Genomic DNA, 15,761 nt, shown 5'->3' with positions numbered 1-15,761 from the left:
TCACCGGGGAGCCAATCCGCTTCTCCTCGTGAAGTTCCGTTACGCGTCAGGTACGCGAACCGGGACGCTAATCGGGACGCTGTCACAGATGTATATTTTTTTGAACATTAATATCTCAAAATCCACTGGAGCACATATCTTGAGACATAGCAAAGGCACATTGGGCTACCAGTCCCTACAATTTTGTCAAGTTTCATAGAAATCCATTCAGCCGTTCGAGCTAAAAGTGAGTCCAACCGCCCTATGGAAAACTCAATGTTAAAAACACATTTTGGGACCGCCCTTTTTTCTCGGCCCCCACTTCACGAAACCCCCCCAAACTATAAGGGGACGCTCAGAAACAAAATGTGCCATTTTCCAGAAAATGTCAGCCAATTCCGTCCTTCAACGCCAAAGTTATTCAACATAGAATTTTCAGAAATCCCTATTCAAAAAAATCCTAACTAAATATACCTACTGCGACTGCCAGTAGGTAATATATATATCAACAGAAATCGTGCCTTGCTCTCATTCTGCGACTTGGTGCAATCCTCATCTGTGCTGCTTATACGTTTGATACGCAGCATCTCCCCAAAGGGAATGCTGCTGATCAAGTGATAAGGATGCCCACTGGACGCATGTATATATATATATATATATATATATATATATATATATATATATATATATATATATATATATATATATATATATATATATATATATATATATATATATATATACATGCGTCCAGTGGGCATCCTTATCACTTGATCAGCAGCATTCCCTTTGGGGAGATGCTGCGTATCAAACGTATAAGCAGCACAGATGAGGATTGCACCAAGTCGCAGAATGAGAGCAAGGCACGATTTCTGTTGAGAGGCTATTCCCTTAATACCATCCAGAGAGCCGTTAGGAGAGCAGCTTCGATAACGAGACAAGAAGCATTAGCAGTAAAAAGAAAAGTGAATGTACAAATAACAGAGGAGAAGCAGATAAAACCGAGAGTGATCATAACTTACAGCAGACAGCACAAGGAGTTACGACGCATATTCTATAAGAATTGGGACCTTATCACAGGGGATCCTGTGATAGGGAAATATGTAATGAATAAACCTGACATTACATTTAGGAAGTCTATCTCAATGGGAGATAAATTAATGAGCAACTTCCTGGAAAAACGAGTTTCTGATACCTGGGGTGCTATTGGAGGAGGATTCAAAAAGTGTAGTGTTTGCAAGGCATGCAAAAATGGTTGTAACAGGACAAAATATACGGCGCCTTTTAAAATCAAGCCCGTAAAAATCAAGAAACGTATGTCTTGCAGAACTGATTTTGCAGTGTACATTTTGCAATGCCCGTGTGATCTCCGCTATGTGGGGAGCACACGTTTGCCAGTACACAAGCGTGTATTACAACACATTAGGGCCATTGTGGGCAAAGACCAGGCATACCCAGTGGCTCGCCACTTTGAAAGCACACATAATAGTGATCCTTCTTCATTGCTGTACTATGCCATCGATTGTGTAATGCCACTTAAAAGGGGAGGAGATCGAGATGCTCAACTCCGCCTGTTGGAGACAAGGTATATAATTGAGCTCGATAGTAAGGCCCCACGGGGCTTGAACGCGAGCGAGGATTTATATACCTGTCTGTAGCTGTGATTACAGGATATATCCAGTGGCTATTACACTCCATACTGTTAGTGTTTCCTTTTTTCAGGTTGGTTTTTTCATTCTTTTGAATCAAGGTTTCTATATGTGAAGGGAATTAAGTATACATGAAAAAATTCAAAGATGATAAATAACTGATAGCTTTTCCACTCCAAATTCCCTCAATCTTTCCCATGAAATTGTTTTTTTTAAAACCACATATAAGAAATTTTTGCACATTTTTTCTTAGATTATTTTGCACATTTATTTGCACTAGGTTATTAGGGGAGTCTTTTGGAAGAGATAGATTATGTACGAAATTGGAGAGGACAATTACCAGGACAAAACTAGGCCCCTAGATACCTTTTTGATAGGGGTATACACTATAACCATTTCCACATTTTTTAATGTGATGGATGGGAAATATAGATGGATCTGTAAATATAGATAAGGAGTAACAGGATAATCTGAGTTGTAAACTAGTCTTTATGGGTGAAATCAAGTCTGTTAGATTTTTGTAGACCTTAGAATACTCAATAGCAGGTCTTCGAGTTGTAAATAATGTACATATGACAATGAATATGGATTGTTTTAAATGTTTATTTATTTATATACACAGATGAGAGTTGTACATACACATATATATATATATTTTTCTACTTACCAACATTGGGTCTAGATTATAGATTATATATTTGTACAGTTTTGTAATTTGCGGGATGTTGCACTTGTAATCTACAGATACAGAATCAATTTGACTATGTTTATGACCAGTCTCAAACTAGGGCACTTGCCCTTAATTTTTGTACATAAATCATTATGGTTTTGTAAATACGGATCCAAACTGTTAAATGTTTATACATGTATTATGTGTAACATGGGGTTAATGGTAAGGGTGGTTCTTACCTGGGTGGTACCACCCACCTAATATTCTCCACTCCTTAAGTACCCTCTTCCATTACAAGCAATGTATCATGTGATCAAGCCTCCGGCTGGAGGCGAAACGCGTCATGCGGGCTTGCTGGGTTGTATTTTTTAAACTTTAAGATGGATTAAATCACTGCACTGGAATCCTTTGGGTCTGCCTTTTTCGTTTTTCTGACGGTCTGGATGTGACTGTTGATGCTGTGAGAGCGGTATCGAGCGAAGTGAGCAGGATATATATATATATATATATATATATATATATATATATATATATATAAAACAACAGAATTCTAATGACCAAGAATCCAAACGAGCCCGTAATCCTTTCTTCAATTATTTATTTCGGCACAGCAAACAGACGAGGATAACACGCTTCGAACAACCCTGGTTGTTCTTGGTCACATGACCCGCGTTCCTCACACACCACCTTTTAAAGGTGTATTCACGTTTTTTCCCTCAATTTGGGCTTTATTGCTCTATGACACAAACAAAAATGATTTCCCCATGGCGCAAATTTATCCACCTCATTTAACTAAAGAGTAAACCGTGAAGATGATAATATCATTAAAAAAAATCATGTGATAAAGTGCAAAGATAAATAAACCAGCTCTTAATTTCGATTTACATTCTGTTTAAATACAGTGGGCTGTCCATCAAATCAGATTAAGGTTTAGTCCCAAAGAGTTCATGTTTCCCAATAAACCAAAACCTCATTACATAGCAAATCATGCAAAGTATCGGTATAGTACCATTATATACTTTCTTCCTCGTGATACACATCGGTATTAGATATACAATTCATATTTTTCAAAATTGAAGGTCCATAACCAGTCTTTTGAAATCACTTCATACTCCACCTGTGGAAACGGGAGAAGACAAGGTTTTGGTATACTGCAAAGTTTACACTTCATACAGTACTATTTACACATGAGACATAACTCTTGATCTTATCATGACAGTATGTAGTTGCTAGCCCTACATTGCTTAGCTGGTGTATGTTTCGTGAGAGTGTGAGGGTATACGGGATAGGAAATTAAAAACAAAGATGTTTTAAAGATATCTGATGGGTAGTCAGTCTAGTGTCCTCCAATCGTTTTGTCCAACAGGGTGTCACATATATATATATATATATATATATATATATATATATATATATATATATATATATATATATATATATATATATATATATATATATATATATATATATATATATATATATATATATATATATATATATATATATATATATATATATATATATATTTATATATATATATATATATGTATGTATATATATATATATATATGTATATATATATGTATATATATATATATATATATATATAGATACATATACATATATGTATCTATATATATATATATATATATATATATATATATATATATATATATGTATGTTGTATATATATATATTCACTGAAAAAACCATAGGTTTCACACCAGTTATAGTTACCTGGAAATTTTACTGTCATAACACCATTGAAATTCCCACGTTATAGTTAGTTGGACTCACTATAACTTGCGCGTGAAATGCACTGCTGATGACATCACATATTACATCACTCATGACATGGTCAGTGACATCAATCATGACATCACTGATGACACCATCCAGTGAATGTGTGCCTTTCTGAAAAATAAACATGTTTTATATATCTATATGTAAAGGTCAATGAAAGAATAAATGTTTAAATGAGTGTCTTAATGGATGTTTTAAAAAAAAAATGATTGGTTAACTGGCTTATTAAGTGTATCATAGTGAATACATATATGAGAGAGTAGTGTTTCAATATTTAAATGTTTGTATCAGTGTTTCACTTTGTGCATAAGTGGGTGCATGGTTCGGTGAGTAGCTACATGTGTGTTTCTATGGCTTATTAGATGTTTTTTTTTGTATCAGTATGAGTGTCTGTATGGTTTGGTGGGGGTGTTACTTAGCCCATAGATGCATCAATGATTGACTCACTGTTTGTATGTGTTTTGAAGACAGCATATGTGCCGGACTGTATGGGTGAGTGAGTGTGTATATGTATGCATTAGTAAGTGAATGACTGTCTTACTAGTGTGTTTTTCAGTAACTACATATGTTTTAATCTAGTATATGTGAGTATTGGTGTATATAAGTGAGTATATGTGAGAGTCAGACATTTAAAGAGTTCTTGTTTAAATACGTATGTGTTTCTATAAGTGATTGTTTAAGAGAGTAAGTATGTGTAAGTTTCCTTAGAAGTAAGGTGGTAGTGTGTGTATAGCTGTATATGCAAATAAATGGATGTTCAATAGTTTATTTGCATGTGTGATTATGTGTGTGAGTAACTTTTGGATGACTGTCGGTGTGTAACAGGATGTATAGGTTTTTTCACTACATATGATGAGTGAATATATGTATGAGTGACTATATAGAACTGTTGGTGAATGAGTGGATGTGTATATAGATGGTGGTATTACTTAATTGGTTGTTGTAATTGGTATGGGTATCTCTATTATTTTTGAAAATTTTAGTTTCTATTTTTGAATATGTGTTTCAAGGGTTACATTACACTGAAAGGAGGTCTGTCACTCTGTCACAAGGATGGTGTCATCAGTGATGCCATGAGTGATGTCACTGACCATGTCATGAGTGATGTAATATGTGACGTCATCAGCAGTGCATTGCAGGCGCACAAGTTACAGTGAGTCCAACTAACTATAACGTGGGAATTTCAATGGTTTTATGTCAGTAAAATTTCCAGCTAACTATAACTGGTGTCAAACCTATGGTTTTTTCAGTGAATTTAATAGGTTTTTAAATGCTAATTCCTAACTATAACTGGTGTGAAACCTATGGTTTTTTTCAATGAATTTCATAGGTTTTTTAAATGCTAATTCCTAACAATATAAGCCCTGAAACCTATGTTTTTTTCAGTGAATTTCAAGGTTTTTTTAATGCTAATTCCTAACTATATAAGACCTGAAAGCCCACCAGGAATCTCCAGTATGCGCCAGGGGACTGCATTGCAGAGAGGTAAAATGAAGCCACGCCCCTTTTTACACCTCTCTGCACCGCAGCCCCGTGCATGTTTGAAGAGGCGGAACTAATTCCCCTTGCATACTGGGGGTCCCTTGGGGCCAACTAGCCCACCTGGAACCTCCAGTATGCGCCAGGGGGCTGCATTGCAGAGGTGTAATGAGACTATGCCCCTTTTTACACCTCTCTGCAACGCAGCCCCCTGCCACATTTGCAGAGGGGGAACTAATTCCCCTTGCATACTGGGGGTCCCTGGGGGCCAACTAGCCCACCAGGAGCCTCCAGCATGCGCCAGGGGGCTGCATTGCACAGAGGTGTAATGAGGGTATGCCCCTTTTTACACCTCTCTGCAACGCAGGCCACTGGTGCGTTTGCAGAGGGGGGACTAATTCCCCTTGCATACTGGGGGTCCCTGGGTCATATTTGCCCAAACACCGATATTCCGAACGATTGAAAATGACTTTTCTTGAGAAACATTTGGATTTGGATTATCATGTCCTATACTTTAGAATTTTTGAAAGACTGACTTTGAAGATGCTATAAATTACTCAAGTCTGCCCGAATTGTGTGGGTAAAATTGATACCTAGTCACTTTGAATAAGAATGTACTTATGTCTTGTCTAACATTTGGAAGAAATATCTAGTTATATGACAACAGGACACCGACATAACTTGAAGAAAATAAGAACGCCCTGAAGAAGTTCTGTTGTACAGAACAAAACGTTTCGGCTGGCTGTGGTACATAAACTTAAGGAAAATAAAAGCATTTGAATATACACCAAGATTCAGTGCTTCAATAAGGACTCTAAGTGATATGATTTCATTGGACTTATTGTGCAAGTGGTGCTGTGTCAAACTTTGGAATATTCTCCACTACTCTCTACTACTTACTCTCTCCTACTCCACTACTGTCAAATACTCACTCTCTACTACTCATTCTCAACTACTCTACTACTCTCTACTACTCTCTCTCTACTACTCACTCCCTACTACTCACTATCTACTACTCTCTACTACTCTCTCTCTACTACTCACTCTTTACTACTCACTCTCTACTACTCTCTACTACTCACTCTCTACTTCTCACTCTCTACTACTCTCTCTCTACTACTCATTCTCTCCTACTCACTCTACTACTCACTCTCTACTACTCTTTACTACTCACTCTCTACTACTCTCTCTACTAGTCTCTACTACTCACTCTACTACTCACTCTCTACTACTCTCTACTATTCTCTCTCTCTGCTACTCACTCTCTACTACTCTCTACTACTCACTCTGGTCTTATTGGATCTGACCGCTGCATTCAACACCCTTTCTCCCTCAGTCTTAACATCTCGACTGAGGGAGTTGGGGTGGAGGAGCCCGCCCTTAACCTTCTATCCTCCTTTTTAGAGCTTAGGGAGCAGAGGGTCCAAATGGGCAAATACCTCTCCCCTGTAAAGTCCTTGCAATGTGGGGTGCCACAAGGGTCGGCTCTAAGTCCGACCCTATTCAACATCTATGTGGCCCCACTTGCTAGACTAGTAAGATCTCAGGGGATGGAGGTAGTGTCGTATGCAGATGACACTCAGATCATGGTTTCCCTGTCATGGTCTGTCAGCACCACAGCGTTCAGCTTCAGGAGTTGCATGCAATCGGTTGCCGATTGGATGACGCTCAATTCCTTGAAGCTGAATGGCGACAAGACCGAGGTGCTGATATTCGGAAAGGACAGGGACGCCTGGTCGAGTGAATGGTGGCCGCCATCACTGGGAACCTGTCCGACCCCTTCACAGTCGGCAAGAAACCTGGGGGTCATCTTTGACATTGAGCTGGCCATGAACCTACAGATCAATAGAACTGTAGCTACCTGCTGGGGAGTTCTAAAAATCCTTCGCAGAATAGCTCACTACTTATCCCCGCAGGCAAGAAAACAAACAGTGGTAGCATTGGTTGGATCTCACTTAGATTATTGCAATGCGCTATACACTGAGATTAACAAGGGATTGGTACATCGCCTGCAAGTAACACAGAATGCAGCAGCGAGATTTGTTCTGGGCCTTCCTTGCTCCACCTCCGCCACATTAGCCAGGAAGAATCTTCATTGGCTACCCATTGAGCAACGCATCTCTTTTAAAATCACTTGCCTAGTCCATAAGGCTCTTACAGCAGGACCGGCCGACGGACTGGGATCTCTGCTCTCTAACTATGTACCCAGCAGGTGTCTCAGATCTTCTCAACAGAACCTCCTTGTTATCCCCCGCACTAAAAAGACAAGATGGGGAGGTAGAGCCTTTGCATCAGTGGCCCCTCGACTATGGAATGCTCTCCCCTGCGAGCTCAAGGCCCTTTCATCCTTGCACCTCTTTAAGAGAGCTCTCAAGACCTGGTATTTTGTGAAAGCCTACTATTAAGCATTGCATGGTTATTCATTATATTATGTTAGGCGCCTTGATGCCCATTGGGCTGAGTTCTGCGCGTTATAAATTTATTTTCATTTCATTTCATTTCATTTCACTCTCTACTGCTCTCTACTACTTACTCTTTACTACTCTCTACTACTCACTCTCTACTGCTCTCTACTACTCACTCTACTACTTACTCTCTACTACTCTCTGCTACTCACTCTACTATTCACTCTACTACTCTCTACTACTCACTCTCTACTCTCTATTACTCACTATCTACTCTCTACCTCTCTACCTCTCTCTACTTCTCTCTCTACTAGTCTCTACCTCTCTACCTCTCTACCTCTACACCTCTACCTCTCTACCTCTCTCTACACGCACACATATACACATATATATGCATATATATGCATATGCATTTATATATATGTATGTGTATGTATATATATAAATAATTATATCCAGGAAGGCCTAAGACAACTACAGGATACAACATGTTATTGCAGATGTGACAGGGATGATGTTTTAAGATCTATGGGTAACTTCAGGGATCTGCTTTTGGAGTGGAGAGACAAAGGATTGATTGAGGTAGAGGAATATCAGTATTTATATTGTGCCCACCCCAAAGTTCCAATACTATATCTCCTCCCTAAACTCCACAAAGATCAAGACAACCCACCCGGTCGTCCGATCGTGTCTTCCATAGGTTCTTTTTTGGAACACACGTCGAAGTACATTGATCATTATCTAAGAACTTTTGTGGTAGCATTACCATCATATGTAAAGGATACCACCCAATTCTTGAGCATTATCAATGGCATCCATTGGGAGAACAATTTCACATTAGTCACTTTGGATGTCAGCAGCCTCTACACGAGTATCCAACATGAATATGGACTTAAAGCAGTCAAACATTACTTGAACACCAGATCAATCTCTTTACTGCTGCATTCTCAAATGCTTCTATCCATGATAGACTTCTGTCTAACCAACAATTTTTTTTATTTTAATGACGTCATGTATCGCCAGTCACAGGGCACGGCCATGGGAACCTGCTTCGCCCCCAGCTACGCGAATTTATTCATGGGCTGGTGGGAGGAGCAGGTTGTCAAAGAGATGGCGGAATTCAACAATGTGTCCCTGTGGCTGCGATACATTGACAATATTTTTTTCATTTGGAATGGCGATGAGAAATCGGCTAAACAATTCATGAACAATCTTAACATGAATACGCTGAATCTGACATTTACTGAACATATCAGTAGGACGAAGATGGAATTCCTGGATGTGGAAGTGGAAGTGGTCAATAACATTCTGACCACCAAACTTTTCAGGAAAAGCACATCGGGAAACAGCCTTCTCAAAGCGTCTAGCTGCCATCCCAAAAGTCTTGTGTATAGCATCCCCTATGGGGAATTACTGCGTGCCAGACGCAATTGCAGCACACAAGAGGGTTATAAAAAAGAGGAAATGGTTATGTGCCAGAGGTTTAGACAGAGAGGGTATGGCAATAAAGTTATTGCCAAAGCTATAGAACGCAGCAACAGTAAAACGAGGGATGAACTACTAGCCCCCAAACCACCCCAAATGCAATCTGAAACTGTTAGATTCATCACAACCTTTTCTGGTCAATCTCAAGATGTGAGACAAGTATTTAAGAAACATTGGCATGTTTTAAATACTGATGAACATCTCAAAAAATACCTAGGGGACAATCCTCAGATTACGTTTAGGAAAGGCAGATCCTTACGGGATGAGCTTAGCCACAACTACGTAACTGACAAGAATTCATCCGATCATGCCATCACTGCTGGATTTGCATGCTGCAAGAAATGCAAGGCATGCAAATTCAGTAAAGATTGCAAAACTTTAATCATACCAGGTACATCCAGGGAATTTACCATCAAAAAGAAACTATCTTGCAATACCCCATACAGTGTGTATGTGTTAATCTGCCCATGTAACAAATGGTATGTGGGCAGCACTAAACACGAGGCCAAAAAGAGGGTGTTAGAACATCTGCGAGCGATACATAACTATAACAAACAGTATCCGGTCGCCAGACACTTCTTTGATTGTCACATGCAGGATGAAACGAAACTACGTATGGTGGTTATTGATTGTGTGGATCTAGGGGTACATGGTGGCAATTATGAACTCTCTATGAGGAAACTTGAGTCCAAGTATATAATTGACTTTCAGTGTTTATCCCCTATGGGATTGAGTACTAGTGAGGAATTGGCCGTCCATCTGTATGAAGAATAAGTACCATATCTTAATTGATTTCATTATATATGCTGTCTGTATTTTAATCATTTTAATTGTCAATACTTCATAGATTTATAATTTTCTTCACAGGTCTTGTGGGGTACTGCTGGATACTATGAATTGATTTGAACCTGAATACTGTTTCCATTGGGACACAATTTGGATGTATAGTACATATGCCCACTTGGGCAAGGACTCTTTCTGAACTGACAATCAACTTAATTCTGAATGAACAGAGACCGATTCTAATCCACTGGGGCGGCACCAGCTCCATAATTTGGTTTGTCAGTTAATTTCATTTGGCATTAGCCCACTTGGGCGAACTGTGTTGCAGACATAATTTGATCATTCTGATGTCAAGCGATATCACTTGCCCACTTGGGCTATGTTCAGTGAGGCTATACGGGTACACCCAGTAATTTGTTGTTGTACCGTTTCCCAGCAACGGTGTCCAATCAGATGGGGCATTGCATGTGTAAGCGTCACAGTATCCAATGAACGCTGAGATTACGTGTTGAAGGGCAACACGTGATCGCTATTTTTCATGTGTACAATTAGACCAGATATGTATGCCTAATATTATTGCATTTAATTTGTATATGCGTTTGAACATTCTGGCTTAACGCTTCAGGAATTAATTATTGTTTTACACAACAATTTTTATGAGTGATTGCATACTAAGTGATCGTCGCGTTCATGTGGACATTTACCGAGTAATAAGGAATAACTCAAATGTTTAGCCCCAATATCATATTGTGCGTTATTTACCATCATGGGAAACATGGATCAGTATTATCAACATGAGTACAATATGGCAGCCCTGCATTACCTTGGTGATGAATTGTTTGCACTGGGGGTGTGTTTTCTGCACTTTAAAAATGGCTGTCAGTGTTTGTGAGACGAGCGTGAGCAAGCCTTATCGGCGAAACGCGTTGCACTTTTTCATTCTGCCATTAAATTTTGCAACGAACTCCGTGTGTCCTGGTTTACTTCACAAACTTTGGAGGTAATTTTTGTACATATATATATACATATATAAACATATATAATCTGTATATCTATATAAATACAAATATAAATGCATGCATACATATACATATATGCATACAGATGCATGTAATTTACATGAAAGTTTAAAAAACACTAATAAAAGCAAAGCTAAAAAGCCACCTCATTACAAACAGAATGGCTTTAACTTAAACGAGGGCGAGATCTATTGCATTTTCAATGCTTGTTTACTTTGTTTCTATCAAGAAGGCATTCGGATGTGTCACACATTTGCCATAAATTCTGAATGTTAGCACTCTAGTTGCTCATTATATCACTGTAGTAAAGCTACTGCTCACCAGGGAAGTCTGCTGCTGGTATTCAAAGTGCATGTTTCAAGCTGCATGTCAAAATGTTTTTAATGAAATAGAAGAGGATTTGAGAAGTCACTCAGAATGATACCTAATTTTTCTTTCTGAAGCACTAATCATACTTTCTATGGCAAAATGAACACCCTCATTTTGTTCCTTTTTAAATTAAATATTTTCAGACTTACCACTTCATTCCAATCAAGATGGCTTCTAGTGTGCCATACTTTTGTCATAAGTGAGACTGTTAGCACTCTAGTTGTTCTTTAGAACACTCTGGGACATTCTGTCATCGGGCTATACTTGGGCTACATCTGGGTGATATTTGTGCTACATTTAGGCTCTTTTGTCTCTGGTGGCCATCTTGGGAGACTGTATGTCAGAATGTTTTAATGAAATTGAAGAGGATTTGAGAAGTCACTCAAAATGTGCCCTAATTTTTTCTTTCTGCAGCACTAATCATACTTTCTATGGCAAAATATACCCCCTCATTTTGTTCCTTTTTAAATTAAATGTTTTAAGAGTTACCACTTTATTCCAATCAAGATGGCTTCAGTTGTGCCATACCTTTGTAATAAGTAGGACTGTTAGCGCTCTAGTTGTTCTTTAGAACACTCTGGGACATTCTTTCATTGGGCTTTACTTGGGCTACATCTGGGTGATATTTGGGCTACATTTAGGCTCTTTTGTCTCTGGTGGCCATCTTGGGAGACTGTATGTCAGAATGTTTTAATGAAATAGAAGAGGATTTGAGAAGTCACTCAAAATGTGCCCTAATTTTTCTTTCTGCAGCACTAATAATACTTTCTATGGCATAATATACCCCCTCATTTTGTTCCTTTTTAAATTAAATGTTTTAAGAGTTACCACTTTATTCCCATCACGATGGCTTCAGGTGTGCTATACCTTTGAAATAAGTAGGACTGTTAGTGCTCTAGTTGTTCTTTAGAACACTCTAGGAGGCTGCAGTAGAACACAAAGGAATCAACTGACAGTCTCTGTCCTTGTTGGATGTACATGTTTTACTGAGAATGTCAGACGTCATTCTCACATGACTGAGAAAGATAATGTGAATTTACAGAAAATATGCTTTCAGTTTAGCTTATGAGCCCCTTCCAAACCACTGTGGGAAAATCATGAGATATTAGTTTTCTTTAAAACATGATTCATGATATCACAGCAGAATGCTTTTTCACATGGTAAAATCACCTTAGAACACACCACAATTCCTAAAATGAGTGTGGTACCATCAACAAATGATTTACAATGTAACTAAAGTCCTAAAACCCTCTATTAACTACAATGCTTTTTAATGAGGTGCTATGTATATTGTATATGTATATTGTATATGAAAATTGGTCCCAAGATGGCTGCCAACACTTCTTGGATGAAGTACTGACAGCCAATCAGATGTGTGGTTAGGCTCCGCCCAGAAATATATACTTTTTTTTAACCTAAATTACTCAAAATCCACTGGAGCACATATCTTGAGACATAGCAAAGGCACATCGGGCTACCAGTCCCTACAATTTTGCCATGTTTTGTGGAAATCCATTCAGCCGTTCGGGCTAAAAGTGAGTCCAACCGCCCTATGGAAATTAACATGGGCAAAACACATTTTGGGACCCCCCTTTTATCTCGGCCCCCGCTTGACGAATTTCCCCTTCAAACTTTCAGGGAAGGAGCGGAGTGCAGTGAGGCAAATTTAAGGAAAATTACAGGCAGATTCCTCAACCAGCGCCAAAGGTATTCAGAATTGAATGTTGCGGATTTCCTATAGAAAACAATCCTAACTATAACTACCTACTGGCGACCGCCAGTAGGTAATATATATATGTATATTATATATATATATATATATATATATATATATATATATATATATATATATATATATAATATACATATATATATATATATATATATATATTACCTACTGGCGGTCGCCAGTAGGTATATATAGTTAGGATTTTTTCTCTATGGAACTTTTGAAAATTCTATGTCTAATAACTTTGGCGTTTCTGGACGGAATTGGGCGAAATTTTCAGGAAAATGGCACATTTTGTTTCTGATCAGCCCCTGAAAATTTGGAGGGGTTTCGTCAAGGGGGGGCCGAGAAAAAAGGGGGGTCCCAAAACGCGTTTTTCCCATTCATTTTTCCATAGGGCGTTTGGCCTCACTTTTAGCTCGAACGGCTGAATGGATTTACACGAAACTTGGCAAAATTGTAGGGACTGTTAGCCCGATGTGCCTTTGCTGGGTCTCAATATATGTGCTACAGTGGATTTTGAGAAATTAACGTTTAAAAAAACAGATATATCTGTGACAGCGTCCCGGATAGCGCTCCAGTTCGCGAACTTTTCGCGTAACGGAACTTTGCGTAGCGAAGCTGATTGGCTCTCCGGTGTCTGTCAACATTCTAAACAGTCAGGAGCGCCCGCCATCTTGTCTCTCGGTATGATCGAGAGACAAGAGGAGGAGAAAAACGAAGGGGGAATTTAATGAAAGGGGGCAAGGTAGACCCTTCTTGACCCCCTAGTAATGATGTTGGGGTTATTAAAGGGTCCCGTGGGGCAAATAAAAAAATATTGATTTTTTTGCGGTAGAAGCGCTTTCCGGTTCGCGAACCGGGACGCGAAACGGGAATTCGCCATTTTGTGTTTCGATTTAATTAAATTACAAGATGGAGGAAAAACAATGTGAGAAATGGGTATAAGGGGGTACGGGAGACGTATCTTGACTTCTATGTTTTCTGAGGGTGGCTGAGGAGGCTCATATATGTTGATACTTGTCTTCCAGCGGCTGCGCGTGAGCGTTTTTTTTTTTTTTTGCTGCGTGACGTCTGTTAACGTTCGATTCGAAGGAAATCAGGAAGTGTTGACCGCCATTTTGACACTGCGAGTAAATATATTGTTAAAAATAATTGTTATAAATTAATTCGTATTGATAAACATTGTCTGCACCATATTGCTTTTTTTCCAATGCCACACTTTTGTCGTGCACGGCAGCCATTTTAGATGCCTTGACCAGACCCACTTTCTGCACGCCGCCGATCGTGACGTCTGTTAACGTTCGATTCGAAGGAAATCAGGAAGTGTTGACCGCCATTTTGACACTGCGAGTAAATATATTGTTAAAAATAATTGTTATAAATTAATTCGTATTGATAAACATTGTCTGCGCCATCTTGCTTTTTTTCCAATGCCACACTTTTGTCGTGCACGGCAGCCATTTTAGATGCCTTGGCCAGACCTACTCTCTGCACGCCGCTGATCCTCAGCATGGCTCACCACCCTCGAAAGCATCTCCCCCACGCACTGGTCACCCCCGCTCTCTGTCTTATGCATGGGCCATAAACCTCCCCCATCTGTGCTGCTCTTCCCTGAGAATCACACCCTGTGCCCGCCCGACACCACCCTTTCACCCTATTCACTACCGCACCCTCTGGCATTCCTCTTCCTTTGTGTCTGATTGTCCAGGCCGGTCCCAGGCTATCACGTAGCCCTGCGGATGTAGTTTATGGCCTCAACTGTAAAGAATCACCCCTCTTCAAAGGAGTTACAGTAGATCAAGGCCCCCACCCGATGAGATCCGTCACACCACACGCGTTCCTACTATCTGATAACCATCCTGTATTGTGATTGGGGAGGGGATTCTCACTGTGAGGGTGTGTGGGATCGAGCCTGAAGCGGAAGATTCCAGGGATGCCTCTTTGTACATCAAAGTTTTTACAATTATGTGTCACATTAAAAATATATAGCACTCCAACAAAGTAGTAGGATTATAAAACTTTAATAACTTATAAATATATAGAACGCAACAAAAACAGTAAACACATTTAAAAATAATTTTTTAAAACAGAAGCAACAATGGTCAGTAGCTGTCTTTTGTGCGAATAGTCCCAAAGCAGCACAACGTGCTGAGTTCTGGACGGCACCCAGGTGATGTCACCTGGGTGCCGCACTGGTTTTGGTATCCTACAATGCTGCTCCGAAAAACGGTGTGGGGCGCCCCGGGGGGGGGGGGTGGGAGGCCTCGTCAGTAGCGGTCTGTTGTGCGAATAGTCCCAAGGCAGCAGAACGCGCTGAGATGTGGATGGCACCCAGGTGATGTCCAGTAAGTTGTCACACTGGTTTTGGTATCCTACAATGCTGCTCCG

Source organism: Lissotriton vulgaris, chromosome 1_1, assembly GCF_964263255.1.
Source record: "Lissotriton vulgaris chromosome 1_1, aLisVul1.2, whole genome shotgun sequence".
Taxonomy (NCBI): Eukaryota; Metazoa; Chordata; class Amphibia; order Caudata; family Salamandridae; genus Lissotriton; species Lissotriton vulgaris.
Note: the sequence above shows the minus strand (reverse complement) of the source record.